This window comes from Pleurodeles waltl, chromosome 8, assembly GCF_031143425.1.
Source record: "Pleurodeles waltl isolate 20211129_DDA chromosome 8, aPleWal1.hap1.20221129, whole genome shotgun sequence".
Classification (NCBI taxonomy): domain Eukaryota; kingdom Metazoa; phylum Chordata; class Amphibia; order Caudata; family Salamandridae; genus Pleurodeles; species Pleurodeles waltl.
The window spans coordinates 1,139,217,641-1,139,236,111 of NC_090447.1; the positions used below are offsets into that span (position 1 = coordinate 1,139,217,641).

At 45.6% G+C, this 18,471-nt stretch overlaps 1 protein-coding gene across 4 annotated transcripts in view; it reads right to left on the minus strand.

The window, feature by feature from the left end:
• TRIM13 (tripartite motif containing 13) overlaps nt 1–18,471 on the minus strand; it is a 322,462-nt gene that overhangs the window by 94,016 nt on the left and 209,975 nt on the right. The gene's annotated exons all lie outside the window — the stretch shown is intronic.

An 18,471-nucleotide genomic window follows, 5' to 3' on the forward strand; every position in this document is an offset into this window, starting at 1 on the left:
CCTTATAGGAGTCAGAATAACAAATTTAGAATCAGGCTGCAGGGCAAGCCTGGCCAAGCCTCGTTTTATAAATAGGAAGAATCAGTGGGCACAGACAGGAGACTGCCCTTAAATTTTGCTAAATGTCGCAATTGAAGATATACAGTTCTATACGTGGGTGTTATGCAGTGGTTGACACCGTTATATAACTGTAGAGCACTGATATAAAACAAACAGTAAAAAGAATAAACAGTGGTCATTGGAGTCATAAGCCGAGGGGAAAGACGACTGTACACAGATTCTTGAAATGCTGAGCTTTAAGGTATTTCCTTAATGAAATACCATTTTGTTTTGGTTTATGGTGGAGAATGAGAGCAATTCACAATGTAGAGCCTTGCACTCAGGTGACAGGTATGGTTTCAGCTATGTGAAGGAGTGTTGAGAAGTCTGGTGTATGTGTGCTGTTAAGAGGCTCCTTGTGGGATCTAGTGGTGGCCAATTTTTGCAGGCAAGAAAGGCCCTGGTTTCATTAGGCCTTATTGTAGGAGGCTGGACTGGCTTGTAGTGAGTACCAAGAGGTACTTACACCTTGCACCAGGCCCAGGTATCCCTTATTCGTGTATAGGGGTGTCTAGCAGCTTAGGCTGATAGAAAAGGTAGCTTAGCAGAGCAGCTTAGGCTGAACTAGGAGACGAGTGAAGCTCCTACAGTACCACTAGTGTCATATGCACAATATCATAAGAAAACACAATACACAGATATACTAAAAATAAAGGTACTTTATTTTTATGACAATATGCCAAAGTATCTCAGTGAGTACCCTCAGTATGAGGATAGCAAATATACACAACATATATGTACACAATACCAAAAATATGCAGTATAGTATTAGAAAACAGTGCAAACAATGTATAGTTACAATAGGATGCAATGGGGGCACATAGGGATAGGGGCAACACAAACCATATAATCCAAAAGTGGAATGCGAACCACGAATGGACCCCAAACCTATGTGACCTTGTAGAGGGTCGCTGGGACTGTAAGAAAACAGTGAGGGTTAGAAAAATAGCCCACCCCAAGACCCTGAAAAGTGAGTGCCAAGTGCACTAAAGTTCCCCAAAGAGCACAGAAGTCGTGATAGGGGAATTCTGCAGGAAAGACCAAAACCAGCAATGCAACAACGATGGATTTCCAGACGAGGGTACCTGTGGAACAAGGGGACCAAGTCCAAAAGTCACGATCAAGTCGAGAGTGGGCAGATGCCCAGGAAATGCCAGCTGTGGGTGCAAAGTAGCTGCTACTGGACAGTAGAAGCTGAGGATTCTGCAAGAACGACAAGGGCTAGAAACTTCCCCTTTGGAGGATGGATGTCCCACGCCGTGGAGAGTCGTGCAGAAGTGTTTTCCGGCGGAAAGACCATACACAAGCCTTGCTAGCTGCAAAGCTCGCGGTTAGGGTTTTTGGGTGCTGCTGTGGCCCAGGAGGGACCAGGATGTCGCCAATGGCGTCAGGGGACAGAGGGGGCGCCCAGCAAGACAAGGAGCCCTCTCAGAAGCAGGCAGCACCCGCAGAAGTGCCGGAACAGGCACTACGAAGTGGAGTGAAACGGTGCTCACCCGAAGTTGCACAAGAGAGTCCCACGCCGCCGGAGGACAACTCAGGAGGTCGTGCAATGCAGGTTAGAGTGCCGTGGACCCAGGCTTGGCTCTGCACAAAGGAACTCTTCGTGAAGTGCACAGGAGCCGGAGTAGCTGCAAAACACGCGGTTCCCAGCAATGCAGTCTGGCGTGGGGAGGCAAGGACTTACCTCCACCAAACTTGGACTGAAGAGTCACTGGACTGTGGGAGTCAATTGGACAGAGTTGCTGAGTTCAAGGGACCTCGCTCGTCGTGCTAAGAGGAGACCCAGAGGACCGGTGATGCAGTTCTTTGGTGCCTGCGGTTGCAGGGGGAAGATTCCGTCGACCCACGGGAGATTTCTTCGGAGCTTCTAGTGCAGAGAGGAGGCAGACTACCCCCACAGCATGCACCACCAGGAAAACAGTAGAGAAGGCGGCTGGATCAGCGTTACAGTGTCGCAGTAGTCGTTGTTGCTACTTTGTTGCAGTTTTGCAGGCTTCCAGCGCGGTCAGCAGTCGATTCCTTGGCAGAAGGTGAAGAGAGAGATGCAGAGGAACTCTGATGAGCTCTTGCATTCGTTATCTAAGGAAATCCCCAAAGCAGAGACCCTAGATAGCCAGAAAAGAGGGTTTGGCTACTTAGGAGAGAAGATAGGCTCCTTCAGGTGTTGCTAGCTTATCAGAAGGAGTCTCTGACGTCACCTGCTGGCCCTGGCCACTCAGAGCAGTCCAGTGTGCCAGAAGCACCTCTGTTTCCAAGATGGCAGAGGTCTGGAGCACACTGGAGGAGCTCTGGGCACCTCCCAGGGGAGGTGCAGTTCAGGGGAGTGGTCACTCCCCTTTCCTTTGTCCAGTTTCGCGCAAGAGCAGGGCTGAGGGGTCCCTGAACCAGTGTAGACTGGCTTATGCAGAAATGGGCACCATCTGTGCCCATGAAAGCATTTCCAGAGGCTGGGGGAGGCTACTCCTCCCCTGCCTTAACACCTTTTTCCAAAGGGAGAGGGTGTAACACCCGCTCTCTGAGGAAGTCCTTTGTTCTGCCTTCCTGGGCCAAGCCTGGCTGGACCCCAGGAGGGCAGAAACCTGTCTGAGGGGTTGGCAGCAGCTGCAGCAGCTGCAGTCAAACCCCTGAAAAGGCAGTTTGGCAGTACCCGGGTCTGTGCTAGAGACCCGTGGGATCATGGGATTGTGCCAACAATGCCAGGATGGCATAGATGGGGCAATTCCATGATCATAGACATGTTACATGGCCATATTCGGAGTTACCATTGTGAAGCTACACATAGGTAGTGACCTATGTGTAGTGCACGCGTGTAATGGTGTCCCAGCACTCACAAAGTTCGGGGAATTTGCCCTGAACTATGTGGGGGCACCTTGGCTAGTGCCAGGGTGCCCACACACTAAGTAACTTTGCACCTAACCTTTACCAGGTAAAGGTTAGACATTTAGGTGACTTATAAGTTACTTAAGTGCAGTGGTAAATGGCTGTGAAATAACGTGGACGTTATTTCACTCAGGCTGCAGTGGCAGGCCTGTGTAAGAATTGTCAGAGCTCCCTATGGGTGGCAAAAGAAATGCTGCAGCCCATAGGGATCTCCTGGAACCCCAATACCCTGGGTACCTCAGTACCATATACTAGGGAATTATAAGGGTGTTCCAGTATGCCAATGTAAATTGATAAAATTGGTCACTAGCCTGTTAGTGACAATTTGGAAAGAAATGAGAGAGCATAACCACTGAGGTTCTGATTAGCAGAGCCTCAGTGAGACAGTTATTCATAACACAGGTAACACATACAGGGCACACTTATGAGCACTGGGGCCCTGGCTGGCAGGGTCCCAGTGACACATACAACTAAAACAACATATATACAGTGAAATATGGGGGTAACATGCCAGGCAAGATGGTACTTTCCTACACAACCCCCCCTCCCCCCCAAACGAAGGACAATAAGACTAGCCATGACCTGATGAGTCTTCATTGTCTAAGTGGAAATATCTGGAGAGTCCATCTGCATTGGAGTGGGTACTCCCAGGTCTATGTTCCACTGTATAATCCATTCCCTGTAGGGATATGGACCACCTCAATAATTTAGGGTTTTCACCTTTCATTTGTTTTAGCCAAAGTAGAGGTTTGCGGTCTGTCTGAACAATGAAGTGAGTGCCAAACAGGTATGGCCTCAACTTCTTCAGTGCCCAGACCACAGCAAAGGCCTCCCTCTCTATGGCAGACCAACGCTTTTCTCTAGGGGTCCACCTCCTGCTGATAAAAGCAACAGGTTGATCCTGGCCCTCAGAATTAAGTTGTGATAAGACTGCCCCTACCCCTAATTCAGATGCATCAGTTTGGACAATGAATTTTTTGGAGTAACAGGGGCTTTTCAGGACAGGTGCAGAGCACATGGCCTGCTCCAGCTCCTCATAAGCTTTCTGACAGCTAGCTGTCCACAATACCTCTTTAGGCATTTTCTTAGAGGTGAGGTCATTAAGAGGGGCTGCAATGGAGCCATAGTTCTTTATGAACCTCCTGTAATACCCAGTGAGGCCTAAGAAGGCTCTCACCTGGGTCTGAGTTGTAGGGGAACCCAATCTATAATAGTTTAGATTTTCCCCTGAAGTGGTGCAATCTGTTCTCCACCTACCAGGTGTCCCAGATAAACCATTTTCCCCTGCCCTATCTGGCACTTTGAAGCCTTGATAGTGAGGCCTGCCTTTTGCAGGGCCTCCAAAACTTTCCATAGGTGGACCAGGTGATCATATCAGCTGGAGCTAAAGACAGCTATATCATCTAGATATGCTGTACTAAAAGCTTCCAGCCCTTGCAGGACTGTATTCACCAACCTTTGAAAAGTGTCAGGTGCATTTTTCAATCCAAAAGGCATTACTGTGAATTGGTAATGGCCTCCAATGGTTGAAAATGCAGTTTTTGCTTTTGCATCTTCTGATAACTTGATCTGCCAATACCCTGCAGTCAGATCAAAAGTGCTTAGATACTTGGCAGATGCCAGTGTATCTATTAGCTCATCTGCCCTGGGTATAGGGTGAGCATCAGTTTTGGTTACCTGGTTGAGACCTCTATAGTCTACACAACACCGCATTTCCTTCTTTCCATCCTTGGAATGAGGTTTTGGTACAAGTACCACAGGAGAGGCCCATGGACTTTCAGAGTGCTCAACCACTCCCAGTTCAAGCATTTTCTGCACTTCTTGCTTTATGCTGTCTCTGACATGGTCAGGCTGCCTATAGATTTTACTTTTGACAGGCAAGCTGTCTCCAGTATCTATAGTGTGCTCACACCAAGAAGTGGTGCCTGGCACAGTAGAGAAGAGTTCAGAAAACTGACCCAGGAGATTTATGCAGTGGTCTTTCTGCTCAGCAGTAAGACAATCTGCCAAAACTACACCTTCCACTAGAGCATCTTGTTCTGTGGAAGAGAAGAGATCAGGGAGAGGGTCACTCTCTTCTTCCTGTCCCTCATCTGTTGCCATGAGCAGGGTGAGATCAGCCCTGTCATAGTAGGGTTTCAGGCGATTGACATGGAGCACCCTAAGGGGGCTCCTGGCAGTGACTAAGTCAACTAAGTATGTGACTTCACCCTTCTTCTCAACAATTATGTGGGGTCCACTCCATTTATCTTGGAGTGCTCTTGGGGCCACAGGCTCCAAGACCCACACTTTCTGCCCTGGTTGGTACTGAACCAAAACAGCCTTCTGGTCATGCCACTGCTTTTGGAGCTCTTGGCTGGCCTGAAGGTTTTTACTGGCCTTTTTCATGTACTCAGCCATCCTTGATCTCAGGCAAAGTACATAGTCCACTATGTCTTGCTTTGGAGCTTTTAAAGGTTGTTCCCAACCCTCCTTAACAAGTGTTAGAGGACCTCTCACAGGGTGTCCAAATAGGAGTTCAAAGGGGCTGAAGCCCACTCCTTTTTGGGGTACCTCCCTGTAAGCAAAAAGGAGGCAAGGTAACAGGATATCCTATCTCCTGCGGAGTTTTTCAGGGAGTCCCATAATCATGCCTTTGAGAGTTTTGTTAAATCTCTCCACCAGTCCATTTGTTTGTGGATGATAGGGTGTGGTGAACTTGTATGTAACACCACACTCCTTCCACATGGCCTTTAAGTAAGCAGACATGAAATTGCTTCCCCTGTCTGATACCACCTCTTTTGGGAAGCCCACCCTGGAAAATATTCCCAGGAGGGCCTTTGCCACTGCAGGAGCTGTAGTGGTCCTTAGAGGAATTGCTTCAGGATATCTGGTGGCATGGTCCACTACCACCAAGATAAACCTATTGCCTGAAGCAGTAGGAGGGTCAAGGGGGCCAACTATGTCAACCCCTACCCTTTCAAAGGGAACCCCAACCACAGGCAGTGGAATAAGGTGTGCCTTTGGAGTGCTACCTGTCTAGCCACTGGCTTGACAGGTTTCACAGGACTTACAAAATTCCTTTGTGTCCTCTGACATTCTAGGCCAATGAAACAAGGGGACAAGTCTGTCCCAAGTTTTCATTTGCCCCAAATGTCCAGCTAAGGGAATGTCGTGGGCTAGAGTTAGGAGGAACTTTCTGTACTCATGAGGAATCACCAATCTCCTGGCAGTTCCAGGTTTTGGATCCCTTGCTTCAGTGTACAAGAGGTTGTCCTCCCAGTAAACTCTGTGAGAGTCACTGACATCCCCATTTGCTTGTTTGACAGCTTGCTGCCTTAGACCCTCTAGTGTGGGACAGGTGTGCTGTGCCACACTCAGCTCCTCCCTGGCAGGCCCCCCTTCACCCAAAAGCTCAGCAGTGTCTGCTTCCAGCTCCTCTGGTGTAGGTTCTGCACAGGGTGGAAATTCTTCTTTCTCAGAAGTAGAATCCTCTGTAGAGGGAGGGATAGTAGGTAGTGATTTACTTCTACTAGCCCTAGCTTTAGGGAGCACTTGGTCCATTCTTCCAGGATCCAAGTCACCCTGTCCTTTTTGCTTTTTGGCCTGAGCCCTGGTTAAAGCAAAAATATGCCCTGGAATGCCCAGCACTGCTGCATGGGCCTCCAACTCCACATCTGACCAAGCTGATGTCTCTAAATCATTCCCTAGTAGACAGTCTACAGGTAAATCTGAGGCAACCACAACTTTCTTTGGACCAGTAAACCCCCCCCCCGCCAACCCCCCCCCCCCCCAGTTGAGATTTACAACAGCCATGGGGTGGCTAAGTGTGTTGTTGTGAGCATCGGTTACTTGGTACTGGTGACCAAGTAGGTGTTGTTCAGGGTGGACCAGTTTCTCTATTACCATTGTAACACTGGCACCTGTGTCCCTGTATGCCTGAAGCTCAACACCATTTATTAGGGGTAGTTGCTTGTACTTATCCATGTTAAGGGGACAAGCAACTAAGGTGGCTAAATCAATAGCCCCCTCAGAGACTAACACAGCCTCTGTGGTCTCCCTAACAAGACCAACCCCAACTAAATTACCAAAAGTGAGCCCAGCTACTCCCTTGGATTGGCTATTAGTAGGTTTGCTCCCACCACCACTGCTATTACTAGGGGCACTAGGTGTAGCAGCAGGGGTTGTGGTGGTAGGAGGCTTGGTGCTTTTCTTTGGACAACTGGGATCTGTTGTCCAATGGCCTTTTATTTTACATAAATAGCACCATGGTTTCTTTTCTTTGTTTTGATTTGAAGAGGATTTGGACCCACCACCCCCACCAGAGTGTTTTTGTGGGCCTCATGAAGACTCATTTTTAGATTTGTCCCCACCCTTGTCAGAAGACTTACCATCCTTCTTCTTGCCATCTTTGTCACCCCCTGTATGAACTTTTCTGTTCACCCTTGTTCTGACCCATTTGTCTGCCTTCTTTCCCAATTCTCAGGGAGAGGTCAGATCAGAGTCCACCAGGTACTGGTGCAACAAATCAGACACACAATTATTAAGAATATGCTCTCTCAGGATTAAGTTATACAGGTTTTCATAATCAGTAACTTTACTGCCAGGTAACCACCCCTCCAAGGCCTTCACTGAATGGTCAACAAAGTCTACCCAGTCTTGTGAAGACTCCTTTTTGGTTTCTCTGAACTTCATCCTGTACTGTTCAGTGGTTAAGCCATAACCATCCAGGAGTGCATTCTTAAGAACTTTGAAATCATTGGCATCACTTTCTTTTACAGTAAGGAGCCTATCCCTACCCTTTCCACTAAATGATAGCCATAGGATAGCAGCCCACTGCCTTTGAGGGACATCCTGTACAACACAGGCCCTCTCAGGTGCAGCAAACCACTTGTTAATGTCATCCCCCTCCTTATAAGGGGGAACTATCTTATGCAGATTCCTAGAATCATGCTCTCTTGCAGGATGACTATTGGGAATACTGCTGCTGCCACCATGGGTTTCTAACCCAATCTTCTGTCTTTCTCTTTCTATTTCTAAGGACTGCCTATCTAAATCCAGCTGTTGTTTCTTGAGCTTCAGTCTGGTTTGTTCCACTCTCAATCTATTGAGCTCCCTTTCTAACACTCTGTCATCAGGGTGGGTGGGTGGGACATGCCTTGAAACAGAAGTATGGTGAGAATGAACAGAAGGAGACCTGTCCCTAACAGATGGCACTTCAACAGCCTGGCTAACAGAAACAGCACTTCTACTATGATGAGAAGGAATACTTTTACTGTGATGTGAGACAACACTATTACTGTGATGTGACTCTACATCAGTACCAGCTATGCTAGGTGGTCTGCTAATGGGCAGGCTAGGAAGTTTCCCTTCTAAATCTTTTGCTAGGGGTGCCCCAGGGTCAGATTGGGAACCATCAGCTAATTTCTCAACAGAAGTGCCACCTCTGGCTTTATTCTGTTCAACAAGCATATTAACCAACAGTTCTCTAGAGGGATTCTTCCTTACACTTAAACCTCTTTCTATGCAGAGACTCCTTGCTCCTTTTCAGCTAAGGTGATCATAAGCAAGTTTGGACAGATCAACAGTTTGGCCTGTGCCAGACATTTTAGAAAGTGTTTAAGGGATAGAAAAAGTAAGAAAACGTTTTTCAGACCTTTTGGAAAGACAGAAATAAACTTTTTAAACTTTTTAAGAACTTTTTAGAAAGTTTAGAGGTACTTTTCAGCACTTAGAAAAGAAGTGAGAAAAGAAAAGCAAAACTTTTTGGTTAGGTGTACATACACTGAACTTGTTTTGTATATTTTTCTCTTATGAAAAGTACAATGACAAAAGTGGTAAGTAGTTGCAAAGTACTTATCCCACCGCTGCACAACCAATGTAGGAGGCTGGACTGGCTTGTAGTGAGTACCAAGGGGTACTTACACCTTGCACCAGGCCCAGGTATCCCTTATTAGTGTATAGGGATGTCTAGCAGCTTAGGCTGATAGAAAAGGTAGCTTAGCAGAGCAGCTTAGGCTGAACTAGGAGACGAGTGAAGCTCCTACAGTACCACTAGTGTCATATGCACAATATCATAAGAAAACACAATACACAGATATACTAAAAATAAAGGTACTTTATTTTTATGACAATATGCCAAAGTATCTCAGTGAGTACCCTCAGTATGAGGATAGCAAATATACACAATATATATGTACACAATACCAAAAATATGCAGTATAGTATTAGAAAACAGTGCAAACAATGTATAGTTACAATAGGATGCAATGGGGGCACATAGGGATAGGGGCAACACAAACCATATACTCCAAAAGTGGAATGCGAACCACGAATGGACCCCAAACCTATGTGACCTTGTAGAGGGTCGCTGGGACTGTAAGAAAAAAAACTGTGAGGGTTAGAAAAATAGCCCACCCCAAGACCCTGAAAAGTGAGTGCCAAGTGCACTAAAGTTCCCCAAAGAGCACAGAAGTCGTGATAGGGGAATTCTGCAGGAAAGACCAAAACCAGCAATGCAACAACGATGGATTTCCAGACGAGGGTACCTGTGGAACAAGGGGACCAAGTCCAAAAGTCACGATCAAGTCGAGAGTGGGCAGATGCCCAGGAAATGCCAGCTGTGGGTGCAAAGAAGCTGCTACTGGACAGTAGAAGCTGAGGATTCTGCAAGAACGACAAGGGCTAGAAACTTCCCCTTTGGAGGATGGATGTCCCACGCCGTGGAGAGTCGTGCAGAAGTGTTTTCCTGCGGAAAGACCGTAAACAAGCCTTGCTAGCTGCAAAGCTCGCGGTTAGGGTTTTTGGGTGCTGCTGTGGCCCAGGAGGGACCAGGATGTCGCCAATTGCGTCAGGGGACAGAGGGGGCGCCCAGCAAGACAAGGAGCCCTCTCAGAAGCAGGCAGCACCCGCAGAAGTGCCGGAACAGGCACTACGAAGTGGAGTGAAACGGTGCTCACCCGAAGTTGCACAAGAGAGTCCCATGCCACCGGAGGACTACTCAGGAGGTCGTGCAATGCAGGTTAGAGTGCCGTGGACCCAGGCTTGGCTGTGCACAAAGGAACTCTTCGTGAAGTGCACAGGAGCTGCAAAACACACGGTTCCCAGCAATGCAGTCTGGCGTGGGGAGGCAAGGACTTACCTCCACCAAACTTGGACTGAAGAGTCACTGGACTGTGGGAGTCACTTGGACAGAGTTGCTGAGTTCAAGGGACCTCGCACGTCGTGCTAAGAGGAGACCCAGAGGACCGGTGATGCAGTTCTTTGGTGCCTGCGGTTGCAGGGGGAAGATTCCGTCGACCCACGGGAGATTTCTTCGGAGCTTCTAGTGCAGAGAGGAGGCAGACTACCCCCACAGCATGCACCACCAGGAAAACAGTCGAGAAGGCGGCTGGATCAGCGTTACAGTGTCGCAGTAGTCGTCGTTGCTACTTTGTTGCAGTTTTGCAGGCTTCCAGCGCGGTCAGCAGTCGATTCCTTGGCAGAAGGTGAAGAGAGAGATGCAGAGGAACTCTGATGAGCTCTTGCATTCGTTATCTAAGGAAATCCCCAAAGCAGAGACCCTAAATAGCCAGAAAAGAGGGTTTGGCTACTTAGGAGAGAAGATAGGCTAGCAACACCTGAAGGAGCCTATCAGAAGGAGTCTCTGACGTCACCTGCTGGCCCTGGCCACTCAGAGCAGTCCAGTGTGCCAGAAGCACCTCTGTTTCCAAGATGGCAGAGGTCTGGATCACACTGGAGGAGCTCTGGGCACCTCCCAGGGGAGGTGCAGGTCAGGGGAGTGGTCACTCCCCTTTCCTTTGTCCAGTTTTGCGCAAGAGCAGGGCTGAGGGGTCCCTGAACCAGTGTAGACTGGCTTATGCAGAAATGGGCACCATCTGTGCCCATGAAAGCATTTCCAGAGGCTGGGGGAGGCTACTCCTCCCCTGCCTTAACACCTTTTTCCAAAGGGAGAGGGTGTAACACCCTCTCTCTGAGGAAGTCCTTTGTTCTGCCTTCCTGGGCCAAGCCTGGCTGGACCCCAGGAGGGCAGAAACCTGTCTGAGGGGTTGGCAGCAGCAGCAGCTGCAGTGAAACCCCTGAAAAGGCAGTTTGGCAGTACCAGGGTCTGTGCTAGAGACCCGTGGGATCATGGGATTGTGCCAACAATGCCAGGATGGCATAGAGGGGGCAATTCCATGATCATAGACATGTTACATGGCCATATTCGGAGTTACCATTGTGAAGCTACACATAGGTAGTGACCTATGTGTAGTGCACGCGTGTAATGGTGTCCCAGCACTCACAAAGTTCGGGGAATTTGCCCTGAACTATGTGGGGGCACCTTGGCTAGTGCCAGGGTGCCCACACACTAAGTAACTTTGCACCTAATCTTTACCAGGTAAAGGTTAAACATATAGGTGACTTATAAGTTACTTAAGTGCAGTGGTAAATGGCTGTGAAATAACGTGGACGTTATTTCACTCAGGCTGCAGTGGCAGGCCTGTGTAAGAATTGTCAGAGCTCCCTATGGGTGGCAAAAGAAATGCTGCAGCCCATAGGGATCTCCTGGAACCCCAATACCCTGGGTACCTCAGTACCATATACTAGGGAATTATAAGGGTGTTCCAGTATGCCAATGTAAATTGGTAAAATTGGTCACTAGCCTGTTAGTGACAATTTGGAAAGAAATGAGAGAGCATAACCACTGAGGTTCTGATTAGCAGAGCCTCAGTGAGACAGTTAGTCATAACACAGGTAACACATACAGGGCACACTTATGAGCACTGGGGCCCTGGCTGGCAGGGTCCCAGTGACACATACAACTAAAACAACATATATACAGTGAAATATGGGGGTAACATGCCAGGCAAGATGGTACTTTCCTACACTTATGGATGATACAAAGTCTCCAAAATTTCATCCTAGCTTCTACCAGACCCAGAAGAGTGATTTTAATGCTATTCTGACATGGTCATATCTCCAGAGGTTCAGATACACCTGTGGCCTGACTTTAAACTAGTTGTAGCTTTTCTAGAACACACAAGATAGATTAACATGCAAAATAAGTTAAAGGAAAATACATCCTGGACCCATGCTGGCTATCCCAAATCTAGAATTTTCTTTAGAAGGTCTGTATAAAGCACAGTGCAGTAGTCTAGTCACCCAATCTTGCCAATCGCTTAGAGAAGTTTACAAAAGCAGAAGAATTTTCTGCAGCATGGATAGTTACATATTAGCGCTTTGTACCACAACATTTCTTTGAGGGGGTGACTGAGAGATCTGAGCCACAGATAGTTCCCAGATTCGTTCATCTTCTAAGAGGTGGTGGGGCGAACTCTAGACGACTGGTAGGAGGGGAAGACAAATGTACGCAGAGCCTGATGCCCCTAGTGTTAGGATTTCAGATTTAGTTTCATTTATTTGAATGAAGGTTTTTTTCATCTAATGCTGGACAAAGTCTAGGCAGTGGGTGATGTTAGATTCACTCTCTGGGTACATTTCCATGCAGATGTCAATATGGGTGTTGATGTCCATGTGGAATGGATAGGATACTGAACTGATAATGTATAGTTATGAGAGCAGTAACAGGGAGGTTCTGGACAAAAGCAGAAATTAACAATCCTTAGGTGATGCTGCACAATTGACTCGCAAAAAGAGGATTCTGAGGCTCTGATACAAACATGCTAGCTGTGGTCATACAGGAAACAAAAATGCTTCAGCATAGGCCAATGCCAGATGTACGGATGCAACGGTTTATGGATTTGTGTGCTGAAGAAAGATTGAGCAGGATCAGGGAAGTTCATGAATCTCCATTAAGCATGATGAGGGACTCCCATCTAACTTCAACTTAGGTAGACTTTGACTCTCTAAAGGGTTGAACCCTCAATGTAGGTCATAAAAAGTTGATTATGTGTCTATGTGACTCATCCTCATGGGGTGTACCACTTTACCATAGTATGAGTTTTTCAGTTTTTGTATACCTTGGATTACCAGGTCCAAAAACACTAGAAATAGTTTCATCTGAAGAAGCCCAGCACTCAGTAAAACAACCGAATAGGGATCAGAGGCTACACACACAGGCAAAGCCCTGCTCCCCACCCAACCCCTCTGTGGTTCTATGGGGGAACAGGCAAGGTTTCCCTGAGCTCTGGTACAGCTTGGCAAAGCTATAGATATCCTTGCTGCTCCTCCACCAGCCTCAACTCTCATTGGGCCCCAGCTGGCATTGATCATCTTCTCAGAACAGGTGGTAAATGTCAGCAGAATAGTCCCCTGAATGGAGGCAAACATAACGAGTTTTCCCCAATGTCACTGCAGCCACAGCTATTCTTCATTCTGGGCACAACCACTAATAAAATATGGATTTATGTGCCATGATATCAGAAAGAATCAGTGTTTCATGGCCTATGGTGTCCACACGACCTCTTAAGAGTGCCTGTATGACTTAAGTAGGGAGGTACACTGTGATAAATTATTAGAGTTCATCTGTCAGAATTTCTTTTTACTAACTGGCTAACCACATTTTCAGACAGAATGAAAGGATAAGAGAGCATTCAACAGCCCCCCTGGAAAGGAAAATCTGAACAAGGCTTCTGTCTGTGCTGGTTCCCAGGCCCTGACCATACATATGGAGCAAATGAACAACTAGAAGGGATTGAGTGGAGGAAGTGATTTGCTAGTTGTCGGCTCCTTCTCAAGGCTATAGGAAGGTCTAATACAAAATGAAAATTCCTAGTGTCCCTTTCAGATTTTAAATATGGAGTTATAGGATCCACAAAGTGATGATCAGGGTCATATGCAAGACGGTTGCGCATAGTCCTACAGTGAAAGGGATCTGCTCCTCAAGCTAGGTCCACAGAGATCCAGCCAGGTGGGCCTTGCTTTTCAAGGTAAGGCAGTATACCACCTCCTTGGGAATACAATTTGGATCTTTGCAGCAGGGGACAGGGATGGAGCTTGTTCCAGTGCCATAAGTTTGTTACTAATATTAGGGCAAACAGCAGCTTAGGGAGTCTCTATAGCGATTCTTCATATGTTTACACAAACTACAACCCACTGGTTAAGGAATCCAGCATTTATCTTTAATTGAGAGGTCTAGTGACAAGCCATGGCAACTAAGAATCATAACCCCAGCCAAGTGGAAAGCCTCTTCGCTAGCATTCTTCTCTGGCTGTTCATAATAGAAAGGATGGGCACCTCTTAATTAGGAAAATGTTTATTTATACCAAGAAAACCAATGCAAACTTTCCGAGTGAGGACTTTGGAAAAAATCACACATTCTTTAACAGACACCTAAGCAGGATGATACTGATGGATTCAGGCTGTGAATTATGCCAAAGGCAAAGTGCAGGTTGCCTGATCATGGACCTTCGATGCTAGGAAGCTCTGTAGCGGAGTTGCCCAACCTACCAAACTCGTTCTATCAGTGTTTTATGTACACATAGGGCTCTAAGCTGAAAATATACTGCAACTCGAAACTAGATTGGGCTGCAATATATGTGTATTTTCAGATATCCAGTAGCTGCTCCCGGGACAGAGCGAGAGCTACTCCAGAAACAGTAAGCTGGAATAGACTTACACTTTGCAAAGAACTACCAACCGGTCCTTCATGCAAAATGTATTCAGAGTGGGTAATATTAAAGCCACATTCGGTTTTCATACAATAGCTTTAAGCCCAAATGCAATACACACACATGTATGAGTTAAGGACTACAGTTATGGGAGAATGAATGGAAAGAGAGAGCTAGTACAACAGTTTCTTCTTGGAAGCACAAGTAAAACAGCCTGTGGCCATCACTCAATTTAATCACTGCTACCCATCAGTAATGGCACCCTGTATGGCAGGCCTTGTACATTTTGAAAAGCAACAGCACAACATGAAGCAACAGTGGGATTACAGAGATCGAGGGAAAACAGAGGGTTAGATTTGTCCTATCAAATGCACCACACCTCTTTATTAGATCATGCAATCCAATTAATAAGCTCCTTCTTGGAAGACTACGTTCAATTTAATGCAATATGTTGTGCTGGACTACAAATCTTGGCATAGAGACAGTGTTTCAATTGATCTGGGACACATTCACTGTACGTATGCTATTGCATTCTTTTTAATTTTAGGCTAGTGCAAATAAAATTGTTATAGTTTGCCCTTTTCATTTGCAGGTGATGAAGATCACTTCCTCAGCTTATTTTGAGGTTCGTCCACTTCACCCGATAGACGCCCACTGTCCCAATGCCAAAAGTATTTCAGCTTCTCTATTTAACTTCACACTGATGTCTTAAAGGGACCACTCAACCCTTGCTCATTGTGTTTGTCTACCATAAAGGTAGATGCTTCGGACCCTAGGAGGGCCAGGGTCAGACTTTTTCTATCTCTCTGATTTTCTGCTTTAAAGGAGTTTAATGTCAATCCTTGTGATGCAGGCAGCATATCTTATCAGGAACTCCTAGGTGTGATAAGGGGTCTCAAGAGAGTAGGGAAACTGAGTAGCTGTTTGCTGAAATGGCATCTCTCATTAATCCTTACATTTAGACCCTCTCACTCCATCTCGTGTCCTGCCTCTGATTTTCACTTCTCTCCAGGAACAACCATCCTAAAGACTTTTGGAGGTCTCATCCAAATTTCTACCTTTGAATGTATATTTGGTCGCAGAATTCTGTGGGTTGTGAAATCCTTGTGGTGCAAACCTTCAGTATTTGAGAGATGTTCTCTGTACGCTAGTATTCAGTATGGTACCTGGTTTTCTCTCAAGGGTAATAGTCACTTTTGCAGGAAACAGGAGATTGTGTTGTATGTTTTCTGGCTAGATCCATTTCAGAGAGGGACTCAAGACAGACCCTGCTAAATGTGAAGAGGACCAGGAAGATTTACTTTGATGGCTAAATGGTCCACCAGGAGATGTGTGATTTTATTTCGGTACAGCCTGGCATGGGATGAAGTAATCAACGTCAATCTTAAGTGAATGCATCAAGAGAGTGATCCTTCTGCCCAGTAAACGCAGATCTACCTGCCCATCCCCTCTATTCTCTCCTAGAGCAGTGGGATTTCCACTTATTAAGCCAAAGTTAGTGATGCCTTATTGCCAAACATCTGCATGACAACCACATGGGAAGCTCCACAACCTCTCTTTCTCACTGCCAACTTAAGATGGGTGTGCATTTGGATTATTTCTTCTGTTCTGCAGATGTAAGATACATTTTTGATTTTCATGTAAATTAAAATCGAAATATGTGTGTTACTGCAACTTCAGCCTGGAGTTGGTTTGCTGAGCTCAGTGCTCAAGATGGAAAACGTGCTACTGAGGTACGTCATAAATACTGTTAAGGACTGGTACAAAGAAGGTTTTGAGAAGGTAATTCTTGGCTTATTTACCAGTGATCTTTAATACCTAGATTCTTCCATGTTAGCCCCAGTCTTTAAAACCGAGATGTTTCAGCTTGGGGCGTTGGGGTGGGTGGTTTATTTATGTATGGCCTGTATGGTGAGGAAGAGCCTACTGTTAAAGATAAATGCTTACTTTTGGCTTGGGCAAAGCTGTGCTACTTATAAGAAATGGACTCACCTGAGTACAGTAGGACATGGAGAGGAGGTAGAAAAATGGAAATTAACCAAATGTAACCTGAGCATTACCCAACATTGTTTATTGCTAGGTTTACTGGATTATGCCGGGGCCAGATGTGTGCTCTCATGTGTTTCACGTGGCATATGCAGGCACCATCAATTGCAACACAAAAAACTATTTTGGGTCCATTATACAGGATGGCGAGGCACACTTGCACAAAATCCCTTTCGCAAAATCCCCATGGATCACAATCTTTCACTCTCACACTGCTTGTGTAAAAGCCAGGTCGCCTAATGCACTCCCACTCACCTCAGACGGGCTACCCCAATTGTTATGTTTATATAACATGTTTCTGTATATTTAGGACAGTACAGGACTATCCAATGTTCCTCCTCAAGTACATATGAAGCCTTGCTGGCACTGAGCATAGCCTCCCTGCCCAGTGACTGTCCACAGAAGCAGCATGTGCATTTGAGATTTAAAAAAATGTAAATAGAAGTTTTGCTATCCACCAGCGTGCCTTAATGGGGAAAACGCTTAGTTGTGCATGCAAAAATGTTAATATTTTCTCTATGATTCTGTAGGTCACTGCTGCTTAGTTCGGTTGCTCTGTCTGCTGCCAGGTCTTAACATCTCTGGGTAGTTTTTTGGAGTGGAGAGTGCAAGTGCTTTGACCTGTTGTAATCTCTCTGTGGACTTTTAACCACACCCACTCTTACTATTTATTCTTTGTTGTGCTTGTCTTAAATGCTTCATTTTGTTGTATATTGCGAGAATGTTCTTGTATCCGAGTCTTCAGAGCTCTGATTGTGCTAGAATTTGTTACAAGGACAGATAATGAGATAGACAGTGTTGGTGCTTTCACAATTGATACAATCTCGTATAACAAATGGTTGATCATTGATCGTGATGGATTTAGATTTTTGAGAGACCAAGTATACAAAAAAGTGACATTAAATTTCCCTTGGTTGAACACTTTCTTCAGTGTCATCCAAATGCTCGTACTTTCACTTTTTGTGGACTTTTGCATTTGAAACCACACCCCAGAGGTGGCAACCATGAACTACAACTACGCCAAAATGAAAGCCGCCTCATCATTCGATAGGACACCGTACGACAAGGTCTCAACAAAGATCCAGAGTGGCATTATTAGTCAAGTCTGAAGCAGTTGACCCTTTTGGGACTTCTCCGAACATACACGATTATTTTTCTTATTACTAGACTGACAATAATACCATATCAACTGTAACTATTATTTGTTATCTATGTGTATGCCATTCCAGAATTGCATTTTTTCACAGACATGGATATTTTTCAAATTGTTACTTGTACCTATTTTGCCTTTTCCTTTCTCAGTTTTATTCTATTTATGGGCGCAAATTTTCTTATTATCACCGCTGGTAAAGAATATTTAGAACTTACACTTACCTGGCCAACACAATTGTCTAGACAGAATCTACACTCTCTCTTCACTAGTTACCTAAAAGTGCACACTCAAGATTAATATATCAGTTATTACTGAATTAGTCCCCATTTATTGGGGCAAAGTAAGCCTTTGTTCACCTTAAGGGTATTATCTTTAATATTAGCGTTTTTTTTCTCTCCATTTAAATATGGAGCCCAATTAATTAATCCTTATTTCTACACTTCAGGTCATAAATTAAAAGAAGGACTTGCAAACTTATGTTTATTAAAAAGGGTACTTAACCCCTTCTAATTGATATCCTAATTTTTGTATACCAGACAACAATGCATTCGCTGTTTTCAGGTTTGCTTGTTATCAATCTTAACTAAGCCGCTTGATCTTCCAGGGTAATATAAATCCTTCGTCCCTTCCTATGTTTGTGGTATTTACTCGTTTAAAATGGCGCCCATATGATTCGTCCCTTTTTTCATGCCTCACACTAGTAGAATAAAAGTAGGACCTGCCAACTCGTGCTCTATTTATTTCTCGCATTACGTGTGT